This window comes from Lissotriton helveticus, chromosome 8 (genome assembly GCF_964261635.1).
Source record: "Lissotriton helveticus chromosome 8, aLisHel1.1, whole genome shotgun sequence".
Classification (NCBI taxonomy): domain Eukaryota; kingdom Metazoa; phylum Chordata; class Amphibia; order Caudata; family Salamandridae; genus Lissotriton; species Lissotriton helveticus.
Genome location: NC_136069.1, coordinates 1,455,708,916 through 1,455,721,828, shown reverse-complemented (window position 1 = coordinate 1,455,721,828; position 12,913 = coordinate 1,455,708,916). Strand labels below are relative to the sequence as shown.

At 46.7% G+C, this 12,913-nt stretch overlaps 1 protein-coding gene across 4 annotated transcripts in view; it reads left to right on the top strand.

The window, feature by feature from the left end:
• Window positions 1-12,913, top strand: part of GRIK1 (glutamate ionotropic receptor kainate type subunit 1) — a 970,975-nt gene that overhangs the window by 117,967 nt on the left and 840,095 nt on the right. The window lies entirely within an intron of this gene.

Here is a 12,913-nt window from a genome sequence, read left to right as displayed (position 1 = left end):
AATTGGCTTAAACCCAATAGGCATATTCAATTTACTTCTAAGTTCCTAGTTAAGTGGCACTACCTGTGTCCAGGGCCTGTAAATAAAATGCTAATAGTGGGCCTGTAGTACTGCTTGTGCCATCCACCTAAGTAGCCATTGCAGCCTGTGTGTGCCTTTTTAAACTGCCATTTCAACCTGGCAAAATAAACCTTTTGCTAGGTGTAAACCTTCCTATTTAATACATATGTCACCCTTAGGGTAGGCCCTGGACAGCCCAGAGGGCAGGGTGCAATGTCTTTAAAAATTATAACATGTGCTTTTAAGTTATACCAAACCTGTTAATGAAAAACCCTTAAATTCATTTTTCACAACTGCAAGGTCTACCTCCCACATAGGATAGCACTGAAGTTAACTTATTACATTTAATAAATTGTAATTTCCAAATGGGAGAGTGTATCAGTTCATGTTTGGTGTCTTTGGAATTGTAATGGTGAAGTCGGATTTTAACTCATGGTGAAGTTGGATTTTAATTTACAATTTCAAAAATGCCCTTTTTAGAAAGTTGCCATTTTACTGAGCCATTTGGTGCCTGCAGCCTCTCTGTGGGTCACATGGCTAGGTGTAGTTGACAGTTGGGCTTTGTGCAGTCCTCCTAGATAGCCACATACAATGAAGAGCTTAGGTGTGCCTGAATGGTCTATCACTGGCAGGATGGAAGGGAGGAGCTGGGCACTGCCCCACTTACACTTGAATGGGGTGTGTCCTTCCTCCACACAAAGGGCTGCACACAGCCTGTAGTCAGTCTGGTGCCAGGGCTAGGAAGGAAGGACACCTGTGCAGTTCAAACTGATGGATCTAGAAGCTTCTTCCCACTTCAAAGGCACAATTGGGTATAAATATTGGACATTAGACATCAACTCTGCAGTACACTTCTGGACCTGTTGACTCTGCCAGGATGAAGGGCTCCTGTACTGCTCAAAGGACTGCTACTCTGATGAACTGCCCCACTGCTGGACTGCTGCTTTGCTGACCATCTGCTCTGCTGTCCTTTTGCCTGGGAGAGGAAAACTGGATCTGCAACTTCATATTGAAACCAGGGCTAACTGAGTAACTCCATGGGCTAGTCCTCGGGCCTCACGATCTGAGCATCAAGGACATGAAAGGGTACCCAACAGCCTGCACCAGCGTCTTGATCCAGCTGAAGGGAGTTCCTGACCCCTAAGTGGTGCCCCTCAAATCCTGGATCTTGGTGTGGCCTCAGAGAGCTGTATTGAAGTTTTTGGGCTTTTCGTGACCACAAATGGGCCTGTTCTCACCAAGACCTCGGCTCTCAGCTCTGGCAGTCACCTCTTTGTGCTACAGCATCGACCTCTCACAGAGACTGCCAAAATGAAGCTCCAGCAATGCACTCCGTGACCCCTGGCCTGCTCTTTGCGCTACTCCGGCAGCCTCCCACGATTCTCTGCCTGCCCCCTCGCGTCCCTCTCTACTGTGTCCAGGAATTCATAGTTGCCGTTTTGTACTTTTTGCCTCTATTTGCACTAAAATCTTAAAAAATTCGTAACTCTGGTTCTACTGATTGGATGTGTGTCATTTTCCTCTTGTTTTATTTATTGAAAATGACTCTATTTGGTGTTTAGGTAAACTCCTGGATATCTTCAGAGTCCAATATGCGTTCTAGTGCCAGCATCTGTTCCTCCTGCTGGACTTCCTCCTACTAAACACTTCCTCCTATACCTGGGTCACCAACTGTTATGCGCCAATACAGATTTTTTGCATGCCAGATTTTGGGCCAATGTACCATATATGTTTGTGCCACACATGGAGAAAATATATTTTTCATGACTGTTTTCTGGATAGGGCAGAGAAAGATGTTTGGCTCCTTGTAGAACCTCAAGTGATGACATAGTGCAGCTTTTGTACAACCAGCAGCATCTTGCTTAATTGACCCCTGGAGCCTTTGCCATAAATATTGTGGAACACTGAACATTAACATTTAGAAAATGGTAAGTATCATAGCATAGTTTTGTACTTTTCAGCTAAAAATTCGACGTGTTTCAACCTTATAAGAGAAACATTTTCGCAATGTATGTAGCTTGTACGTCAGGGAAGTTGCAGCTCGGAAAGTAGGCCAGTCTAATTTACTTTTAGGGATTCAGTGAATGCATTCGCCTGTCTGTGAATATCTCGGAGGGAGGCGCAGCTCTGAATAACTCGGAGTGAATTATTTTGTGCCTCTATTGTTGGATAGAAAGAGCCCACTTGGCTCCTACCCCAGGATGCTCCCAGTGCAGACAACAGTGATTACATTTCTGGTCTGCTGGATAAAACATTTTCATTGGAGCACTCACGGCCACAGAACCATTTCATTCAATGCCAGCTGCACTGGCTTAATGGAGAGCCGGGTCATCCGTCGCCTCTGAACTGTGATTACTCTGGCTTTAGCAAAGGCTCAGAATGGAAGGCACTCTGCATTCTTAGAAGGCCATTTGTTGCACGAGGCAGTGGCATAGCAAGGGTGCCTGAGCCCTCCTGCTGGTGTTGAAAATGGGCCTTCTATTCCCATGCTGAGTTTTGAAAAACATGTATATTAAGGATTCCGAGGGCGCCTCACAGCCCTGGGCTCCGGTGCCACTGCCCTTGCTGCACCACTGATAGCTACGTCCCCACAAGGATGCTGCAGGTTCATGCAATACCAATAAGGCCTACGTGTCTCCATATATAGTATTTTCTTTGTCGTACTGTACCAGCTTGTCAAAGGTCTACGGCAATACAAGTAGCAGCATGGCTGCCAGCTGACCCTATGTCTTCCCAATAGTGACTTTCAGGGACCCTTGTTAATTCTGCAAACTATACTAAGCTTGCTGGGACCTGTAGTGCCTTACTTCTAGTTGGTATGGTGAAACAACAAGTCCCATGTGCTAACCAGGGATGGATGAAGGTCTCACGGGGTCAGTTGACAGCCATGGTAGGTCTACTGTCAGAATACAGAGTTATAAATAGAGTGCAACAAAAATATCACCTACTAAATTATTGTGAAGGCAAACTGGTAATTACAGATTTAACATGCTTAACTTCAAATCTTTGTACCTTAGTGATACAGATATCTTCAATGCAATGCTTGATATGCTGACATAAAACCCTTTGCCATTACTCTCCCTGCTTCAGTCCAGCTTCCTGCTGGCTACCTTCCCCTTCAGAAAAATGTATTTCAAACTCTTCCATTTTCATTGCACCAAATATTTTGAGTTGTGTTACATTAAGACAGAGGGTCTGATTGCGACTTTGGCGATGCAGGAGCTGGCCGATATGCCCCGCCCCAGTCCTGCATCGCCAAAACTTACGGCCTGCCAGATTCAAAGTATTTTTGTAGTCTGGCAGGTGGTCCTTTGACGTTCCCGCTGCAGTGCTTTTCTAAAAAGCATTGCAGTCAGAATGTTAAAGGCCGTTCTTGCACGGCATGGACTGTTAAGTTCATGCTGTGCAGGAACAGGGGGTGCATGCACACAGAGGGGCACACCAGGTGCCCCCTGCATGTTTCCCAGGCCAAGAGGCACAAGGAGGCCCTGTAGGGCTGCTTCCTCCCCACCTCACTCTTTCCCAGCAGTGAGGTGGGGAGGAAACACATAATATGCTTGGCGATGCAGCAGCAGCACCACCAAGTCTATTGCGGCCTCAGGCTCATCCCACCACCGCCAGGGATCGCAGCCCCCTAGTGGTTGCAGCGGTCCCTTCATGGTTTGATTTCCGCACTCATAATGCGGTTGTTGGACCACTGGTGCAGCGGCTTCATGATGCGGCGGTCGGACCACTGGTGTGGCGATCCACGACCACCACCACACCTCCACCACAGGTTCTGTGGTTCCATGAACCACAGAACTCATAATCAGGCCGAGAGTCTTTACCACCCTCATCCTCCCTAGGTCAGGTACTCAGAGATTCACCAGGGCACGCGGTGCCCGAAGCGATGAAGCATCAAGTTGCTATACGAATAATCTGCCTGCTGCTCCCGTCAGCACTTTAAGATGACCGATCATAGGAAGGCTGTGCTCACAACAAACCACATGTAATACATACATAAAATATCGACAGTCATTATTGGTAGCTTTACTCAGCTGGGGTGATTGTTCATAAGTCATAGACATAACGAGAACATGGCCACAAGCTAAAAATGAAACCTGTCGTAATCCAATCAGCTCTGCCAAGTACCATGCATCAGCATTAGACTAACACTTTTTAGTGCGGTGGTCTGCATCACTGCTCTAAAATGCAAAGTCACACATTTATAGTACCTCCTAAAGTTGCTGACAACCGGTAAAAGCTGAGGCAGCTATTAGCACTCCTTGAGCAAAGCATTGACGCACGCTGCTCCGGCAGCTGCAGTGTGTTGACAGACTGCTCTCCACTGTGCAGTGCACTGCTGCTCTGCCCTGGTGTTGAATTTATTAAAAGTTTACATGAAATGTCATCGACCAGGCTGGGCTCAGTGGCGATCTCTGGCTGCTGCACCACAGCATCATGGCGTCACATGGCTGCAACATTGTCCATCTGCCCGCGAGACAGGACTTAGTGGCCATGGTCGGGCAGGGTTGGATTGGGATTGAAAATCGGCCCGGGCACGCAAAAAAAAAATCGGCCCACATTTGCATAATCACTCCTCAAATCACTGCTTTGGCATAATCTTATAAAACAAACTTTAGGAGGGGGGTAAAAAAAATGCACGCGTTAATTTATAGTGTTGAAATAAGTTAGGCCACTTCTACTCAGGCCTCCTGCCACCACTCAGTATGTGCACACATTAATGGGTCGGCCAGCGAGACAAAGGGAGTGACACCTCTTGCTAAACGGAGGTAATGAGCGCCCATCTGCCTCTATAAAGGCCACTCAGACACCTACTGGGCCGCTGGCTGTTCGAACAATAGAGACAGCGCTCAAATGGGCCCCTAGACTGCTAAAAAAAGAGGCACTTGGACACCGGCCCCTCGGGCATTGCCCGAATGCCCACGTTACCAATCCGACGCTGTGGTCGGGCCACCCGCGGCATGAGCGGGAATTCAGCTATGTTTCTGAAGTTTAGTTTTGCAGCCCGCCGCTGCCTGTGCCACCAGTCCCTCTCATCATGATTCCTGATGCCCCCTCAACCGGACCAGGCTGCTGGAGACTGGTTGTCGTCGCGGGGCTCACATTCTCAGGTCTGTAATACATTCTCAGGTCTGTAATATCCAACCTTCTTGAATTACAAATTTATTTAATTTTACAGATTCAGCCTGAGTGTGTACCTCAGCGCTCTCTTCGGGCTGCGCTAGTTCCGAAGCGGGCTGGGCAGTGCTTGGCTCTCATCTGATAGTGAGTGACTGGGACCGGCTGCCGGAGTCTGTTCCTGTCAGAGTAATGAGAGTGGAGGTGGGTCACAAAAAACGGTGGTGACAGAGTGCACACCTTCTTTTCCATATTTCAAAAACGTTCATGTTTATACAGTTTTGCGTGCTGGCCTGGAATCGTGGACTGTCCTGCCACGTCATGAAACAAATCACTCGAGTACGTGGGGGCTAGTTTGCACCCCACTCCGGCTGTGCGTCCGGAGTGGGGTGCAAACTAGCCCCCACGTACTCGAGTGGAGGTGGGTGCCACCTCAACACCCACTGCATTACAGATCGGAGATCAGGTCACATTCTCTGGCCTTCACATGTGAGCACCCGGCATAATTGAAACCATCGAGGTAATCAAATTCAGCAATGCAGCTATGTTTGTACTTTATGCTACAGTTCATATTTGCATTTTTTGGAAGATATTTTTTCCTACAGCTTGTGCTCACATCACCAATACAGTAGGCTGTTAAAATCATTATTACACATTTGTTTAACTACCATCAGGTTACAAGAGCAAGAGTACCCTTCCATTTATGGTGCTTTCCAGTAGTTTTAGGATCTTCTTCGAGTTTCTCAATGCTCAACTTCTAATTTTTATGTTTTCCTTATATTCATTGCTTGATTTTGCTTGCGAGGAAGTGTCACTCTTAGTCGTTGATTGTCACTCATAATTAAACTGAAATTATAAAAATGTCACACATAACCAAACTGAAACTGTAGCAGCTTTGTTCAATACAAAGACAAAGTGAAGTAATGAGATGTAGGAGTTCTAATAATGTAGTAAAACTCTTAGGTGAAACTATTCAAAGGCACACTAGATTCCTCTGGAAACAGACCTTTCTAAAGCTTATCTCACGCCTGTTTGTCAACAATGGATGTACTTTATTTGTTAGTCTTGGGATCAAGGAGATTCATGCCCAAACCTTTGCACATCTTACAACCAGTGCAGGACCGGAATGAAAATGCCAACCAGCCCTGGCAATTAAGTCGGACCAGCCCTGGGGGGAATTGGGTACAGGTCGGAAACACTGCTGCTACTTTTGTTACTGGGGGCCGATATAGCAGCACTGCCGCAAAACCTGCCCCAAGTGACAAAAACGCCCCCCCAACCAGTCTAAAACTGGCCCCCACCCTTCCAGCCCACCAAGAAAATGTCCAGTGCCTGCTACGACCAGCCCAGGCCTGAACCAGTGTATGGTTTTGGGATATTAGTTTGTGTTTTTAAGCCAGTGTGCTCAGCTGCCGCCATTTAAATCCATTTCCGACAAACATGTGATACAAAATAAGCACCTTTACCCTGCCCAAGAGGCCAGCCTCATTCATTGCCATAGACCAGTGATTACGGCACTTAACATTGCAGCATTTAATGGTAATACTGATCAATAAAAGAAATTATATGGTTCAAATGCAAGGTCTGGCTCAGCTAACAGCCACAGGAATGCAGAGGCCTGTGTTTCTATAAAGGCTGAAATCGGTGAGAAGTGAAATTAGGCAGACTAATATTCCATTTAAACTCACAAGGGCATTTCAAACATTTCTTACAAACTGGCAAACTCTAGACGGATACAAAGGTAGGTATTGATCAAACTGGAGTCTGACTGTCCTGTATCTCTTCTGAAAGACATTGGTGCACTCTAAAATCTTCATATTTACTGATTGCGCACGGAAGTCCTCATATTCAGTCCTTAATGGGCGGTGTGTGGGTGCGGAGTCTAGAGAGTCCTAGCATAAAGGTATCCCACCCACCTATTAAAGGACAGGTGGAATCAAACAACACTGCTAGGATAACCCCATTAAATCTACCATTGTCCCCATGCTCACTTGGGGCTCATTCTAGTAGCCTTGCAAGAATAAACAGTAAAGTGCACCACAGGAGAAATTGAGAGGGCCATTAAAGAAAGCACGTAGACCAGAGCGGTAACTGCTTAATTCTTGAGCTGTCTTTCCCTGGTGGGTGCTAATTCACACAGGAACCCACTCCAGTTGGGGAAATGTGCCTGCCATAATACTTCCAGAAGCTAGCAGTACTATACATGCCACACCTCTCCTTCCTCACAACATATAGATTGTGGCATAACTACAGCACACTGAAGTGACCAAAAGATGATCCATCCATCCATCCATCCATCCATCCATCCATCCATCCATCCATCCATCCATCCATCCATCCATCCATCCATCTATCTATCTATCTATCTATCTATCTATCTATCTATCTATCTATCTATCTATCTATCTATCTATCTATCTATCTATCTATCTATCTATCTATCTATCTATCTATCTATCTATCTATCTATCTATCTATCTATCTATCTATTTATTTTATTTAAATGATTTTATATAGAGCTGGCTAGACCCAAAGGTATCAGAGTGCTTTACAGGGGTTGGAAGTAGAAACAGATTGCAATATTACATTCATACAAAATGGAAAAGGGTGAAAACAAATATGAACAAAATGCAAAGAACAATAAATACATGGACAGGAAGATCAGAAGTACATACAGTCGATAACCATGATTTGGAAAGCTGTGCAAGCGTGAGTAGCCAGAGATGATGGGGGAAAGTATGGAGGTAAGGTGGAACGGAGGTGGGTGATAGGAGAGGCGATAGCATGTAGGAGTAGGTGGAGATTATATGAGGACTAGTAGAAGGATGGTGGAAGTATATGTGAGGGAGAGAGGCAGGGGTAGTAAGTCAGGTATAATGTGGAGATAAACATAGCACTGTCATGGGCAGGTTGAGAGGCCCTGTTAGGTAGCGGGACTAAGGACCCCAGTATTTGTAGAGACAATGTTGCTTGAGATCTTTTTTTAAGCTGAGGTAGGAGGGGTTGCAACGTAAATCTTTGGGGAGTGGGTTCCAGATAGTAGGCGCGTTTCCGGAGAAAGAGCGGGACTGGGTTGATTTCTTGTTTACCATGGGAGGTACCAGTATGAGAGTATTAGTGCTCCTCATTTCTCTGGCACAGCCCGCTTTGTGAAGTTTTTGTGAGAGATACAGTGGGGTTTGAAGATGCAAGGCTTTATGCGTAATGCACGCATTCTTGTAGGAGGATCTGCCTTTGATAGGAAGCCATTTGAGATCTTTGAGGATGGGAGAGATGTGATCAAACCTCTTGCAATCAGATATAAGCCTGGTCGCGAGGTTAAGGACTGACTTGATGGGGGCTAAGTGGACTTAAGGTGTTCTGGCGAGAATGGCGTTACCATAGTCCAATCTGGAGAGTACTAATGATTGAACAACAGATTTAAAGTCATCAACAGGAATGAAGGGTTTCATTTTCTGGCGGTGATGTAGAGTAAAGAGAGCGCCTTTAGCTGTGTTTTTTATGTGGGGAGAAAGGCTGAGATTTTGATCAATACTTATTCTGAGAGATTTGACTGAGCTAGAGGTGGACAAGGAGCAGTTGAGGGCTTTAAGATCAGAGATTCAATGTTGAATAGGGAGTTGGTTATTTTCAGGAGCAAAGAGAATGACTCCTGTTTTTGTAGGATCGACTTTAAGGTTATTGTGATCGAACCATTGTTGAATCTTAGTCAGGGCATCATTGAGGTGAAGAATGGGAATTTATTTTATAGTAAAGCTGGGTATCATCCGCATAGAGGTGAATGTTGATTCCTGCTTGCTTTAGAATGAGGGTGAGGCGTTCCATAAAGAGGTTAAATAGAGAACAAGAGATAATAGAGCCCTGGGGAACACCCAAGGAGACAGGCTTAGTTTAGAAAGGCAATTGCTGATTTTAATTTGTTGGGTTCTGTACTGAAAGAAGGAGGTGAACCATTCGAGAACAGGACCATTGAAGCCGAACCGAACTTTGAGGGTGTTGAGTAAGGCAGAGTGGTTTATAGTATCGAAAGCAGCAGAGATGTTCAGAAGAATGAGAAGGGAGGCCTCCCTCTTGTTGAGGGAGTGGTGGATATCATCAACAATGTTGAGGAACGCAGTTTCAGTACTGCAGCCCTTTAGAAAGCCTGACTGTATTGTGTTCCAAATGCTAAATGAGTCAATGTGTTTGTCCAGTTGGAGTAAGGCGCATTTTTCAAGGGCCTTGGAAGGAAGAGGCAGATTAGAGATAGGACGCAAATTGTTACGGTCGTTGGGATCAGCAGTGGCATTTTTGAGGGTGGGAGAGATTTGGCCTAGCTGGAGGGAAACAGGGACACATCAAGGAGGAGTTGATGATGGTAGTTCAATAAGGAGCAATGATATGCTTTAAATCTTGAACAAAGTTGGCGGGGAGAGGGTCAAAGGTATGAGAGGAGGGTTTAAGTTTAGTGATGATGTTGAGGATATCTCGCTCAGTAACTGGGTTAAAGTAACGCCAAGATGCATTATTTTTTAACTGTTGACTGGTGAGGAAATGTTCAAGGGGGGTGACGGTGTGAGGGAGATGAACAGAGTTAGGAGGGGGCAAAGGTGTAAAATGAGACTTGGATGGGAGGACATCGAGGGGTGATGAGCACTGTGGGGAGGGAGTTGCGGGAACGGATAGATCAATCTTGGCGATTTTATCATCAAAGAAGTTCGCAATTTCTTCACATCTTTCGGTTGAGGCTGTCAATTTGAGGGGGGCAGCAGCCGTTTGATTTTTGATGATGCTCAATAGTTTTCTAGGTCTATTCTTAGCTCGGTCGAGTTGTGCGCGGAAGAAGGAGGCCTTTTTCATTGAGGATGTGTTTTTTACAATTAACCCTAGCGGTTCTGAGGAGGGCAAGATTTGGGGGGAGGGATGTTGTCTCCACGTGCATTCGCTCATCCTAAGTGCGATTCTCTCATTGTTGAGATGAGCATTAAACCAGGATTTGGCAGGGATGTTTTTTGTGATTTTAATTTGGCTGGAGCAATTAGGTCAAGAATATCAATGATGGATTTGTTGTAGTGTTCAGTAAGATCATTAGCATTTTGTGAGGGAGGTGGAAGTTGAAGTTTTGTTTTGATCTTAGTCTCGAATTCACCAGGAGGAATAAGGTGAAGATCTCTGGTTAATTTCTTATGATTGATGTTTTTGGGGGAAGGGGGAGGTGCAGCGCTGTTGATCGTGAAGAGGATGAGGTGATGGTCCGACCAGTCAATAGGGATAATGTGCGTAAGGGAAGCCAGATCTTTACTAGTAATGATAGCGTCAAGAGTAGCCCCTTTGGATAGTGTTGGTGAATGGCAAAGTTGAATCAAGTCTGTAACCTCGAGGAGGTCATTGAGGATGTTAAACGAGGGATCAGCCTTATTGTTTCAGTGAATATTGAAGTCCCCAAGGAAAATGTTTCTGGAGGTGGAAATCCAGGCTTGTGAGAGTAGGTCAGACAATTCCTCTACAAATCGCAAAGGGTCACCAGGGGGATGGTAAATATTATGTAGCCGAATAGAAGGGGCCCCCTGAACTTTAAGTTCAGCTCACATGTATGCTTGATCAGAATTCTTATCAAGGGAGAGTCAGAGTTCATCTTTATAAATTATGGCTAGGCCTCCCCCAATTTTGTCAAGCCTATCTTTTCTGAGGATAGAGTAAACCAGGGGGAAGAGCAAGTCAAGAATCGATGAAGAGTGAGCCTTGAACCAGGTTTCTGTAAGAAAAGCGATGTTAATGGCTTCACTAAGGATGGTGTCCGAGATTTCTGATGCATGTTGTGCAGTCGATCGACAGTTGACCAGTATGCAGTTGAGGGGTTTATGGTTGGTTTCAGGGGAGCAGTCGGAATGTATAGTGGTGAGTTGCGGGGGGGGGGGGTCTGGGCGAGGTAGGGGTATGGCTTATCCCCAGGATCACGGGACTACTCGAGTGCAGTGTAAGAGGATCAGTAGTCGCAGTGAGTTGCGGAGGAAGCCTGGGCAAGCCAGTGGAGGCAGGGATGCGGCTTCTCCCCAGGATCACCGGAATATTGGAGTGAGGCATAAGAGAGTCAACAGTCATGGAGTCATGGAACTCTGTCTCATCTTCCTGCTTCCACACCCTTCGCCTCCTTCGTAAGACCTTCAAATGGATCCCCCTCGAACACCGAAAGACAGTCACTCACGCCCTGGTCACCAGCAGACTCGACTACGGCAACGCACTTTACGCCGGAATAAACAAAAATCCTCATCCGCAAGCTACAGAACATCCAGAACGCCACTGCAAGACTGGTCCTCAACCTGCCAAAACACTGCCACATCTCCCAGCACCTGCGCACACCCCACTGGCTCCCCGTCGAGGCTAGAATCACCTTTAAGATGCTCACCCACGCACAGAAGGCCCTCCACGGCACCGGACCAGCATACCTGAACAGCCGGCTCAAATTCTACGCACCCCAAAGGACCCTACGATCAGCCCAGCTCTCCTACGCCGTGGTCCCCCACACCAGAAAGACCAGATATGGAGGCCGCTCCTTCTCCTTCCTCGCGGCCAAAGCATGGAACGCCCTTCCGCTCCACCTCAGACAGACAACATCGCTCCCCATCTTCGCAAGAAACCTCAAAACCTGGCTCTTTAACAGACCCCCTCCTTGATGGAATGCAACCTGCAAGTCCCCCCCGCCAATGGCGCCTTGTGAACCTTACGGGTGAGTACTCGCGCTTTAACAAACTCCTGATTGATTGATTGAGGAGGGCAGGTATTATTTAAGTCCCAGGGGTCCGGGGAGGGGTGATGGGTCAGTACTTTGAAATGGGATAAGGGGGCAGTTCCCAGGAAGTCCCTCGGCTGAGGTGCCATAAGGAGTAGTACATCCTTGTAGGGGGAAAGCAGTGTTAGTATGTACGCCGCCCCTTGTGAAGGGATGATTTGCATGCTTAGTATCAGAGAGGGAGTTCAAGACTTTCCTGAGAGATGAAAGTTCCAATGTCAAGATAGAGAGGTGGAGTTCAATGTTAAGAAGCGATTGGGTTAAAAGCATGTATGGTAAAGAGGAAAGGAGATCATTAGGGAGACGGGCATGTTCCACATTAGCTGGGAGAGAGGAATGGGAAGTGGACGTGGAGGAAAATCAGGAGGCGGCAAGTGAAGGCTGTTCCGGATGCTAAACTGAGGATGATTTGTAGTGCGAGCGGCCATATATCCAGGAGTGTGATGGGTGCTATGAGAAGACGAGGCGAAATGGGCAAGTGAGGAGAGGTGCTATCAAGTCTTTGGGGGTGGGAATTATTAAGATTGTAAGAGATTGGTGTCAACAGTGGAGCAGAAGGAGGGATGGTGTGAGGGGACGCTGTGTGTAGAGGGTTCGGAGTAGGGGGATCAATCTGAGGGGGCTGGGGGAATGAGAGGTAAGAAGGGAGTGATTGGAGCTGAGTGGGAGCTCGTCAGGGAGGGTGGAGGGGATTTGGGTGGCAGAGAGGGATGGCGGAATATCAGGAGAAGGTGGGGAGGCCAATGAAGCGCGGGGAGAGAGGGTTTGAGTGAATAGGTAATATGTGGAAATGTCAAGCGAGGGAAAGGATGCTAAGGGAGCGGTGGAATCAAAGGTCTGGGACTGGGATACTTTATAGGTAGTTGCAGAATCAGATAGTGATGGGGTTGGCGTCAGAAGGGTCGATGCCGGGAGGACTTCCTGTGATTGAGGGGCTGTAGAGATATGCGCAAGAGGCGATAG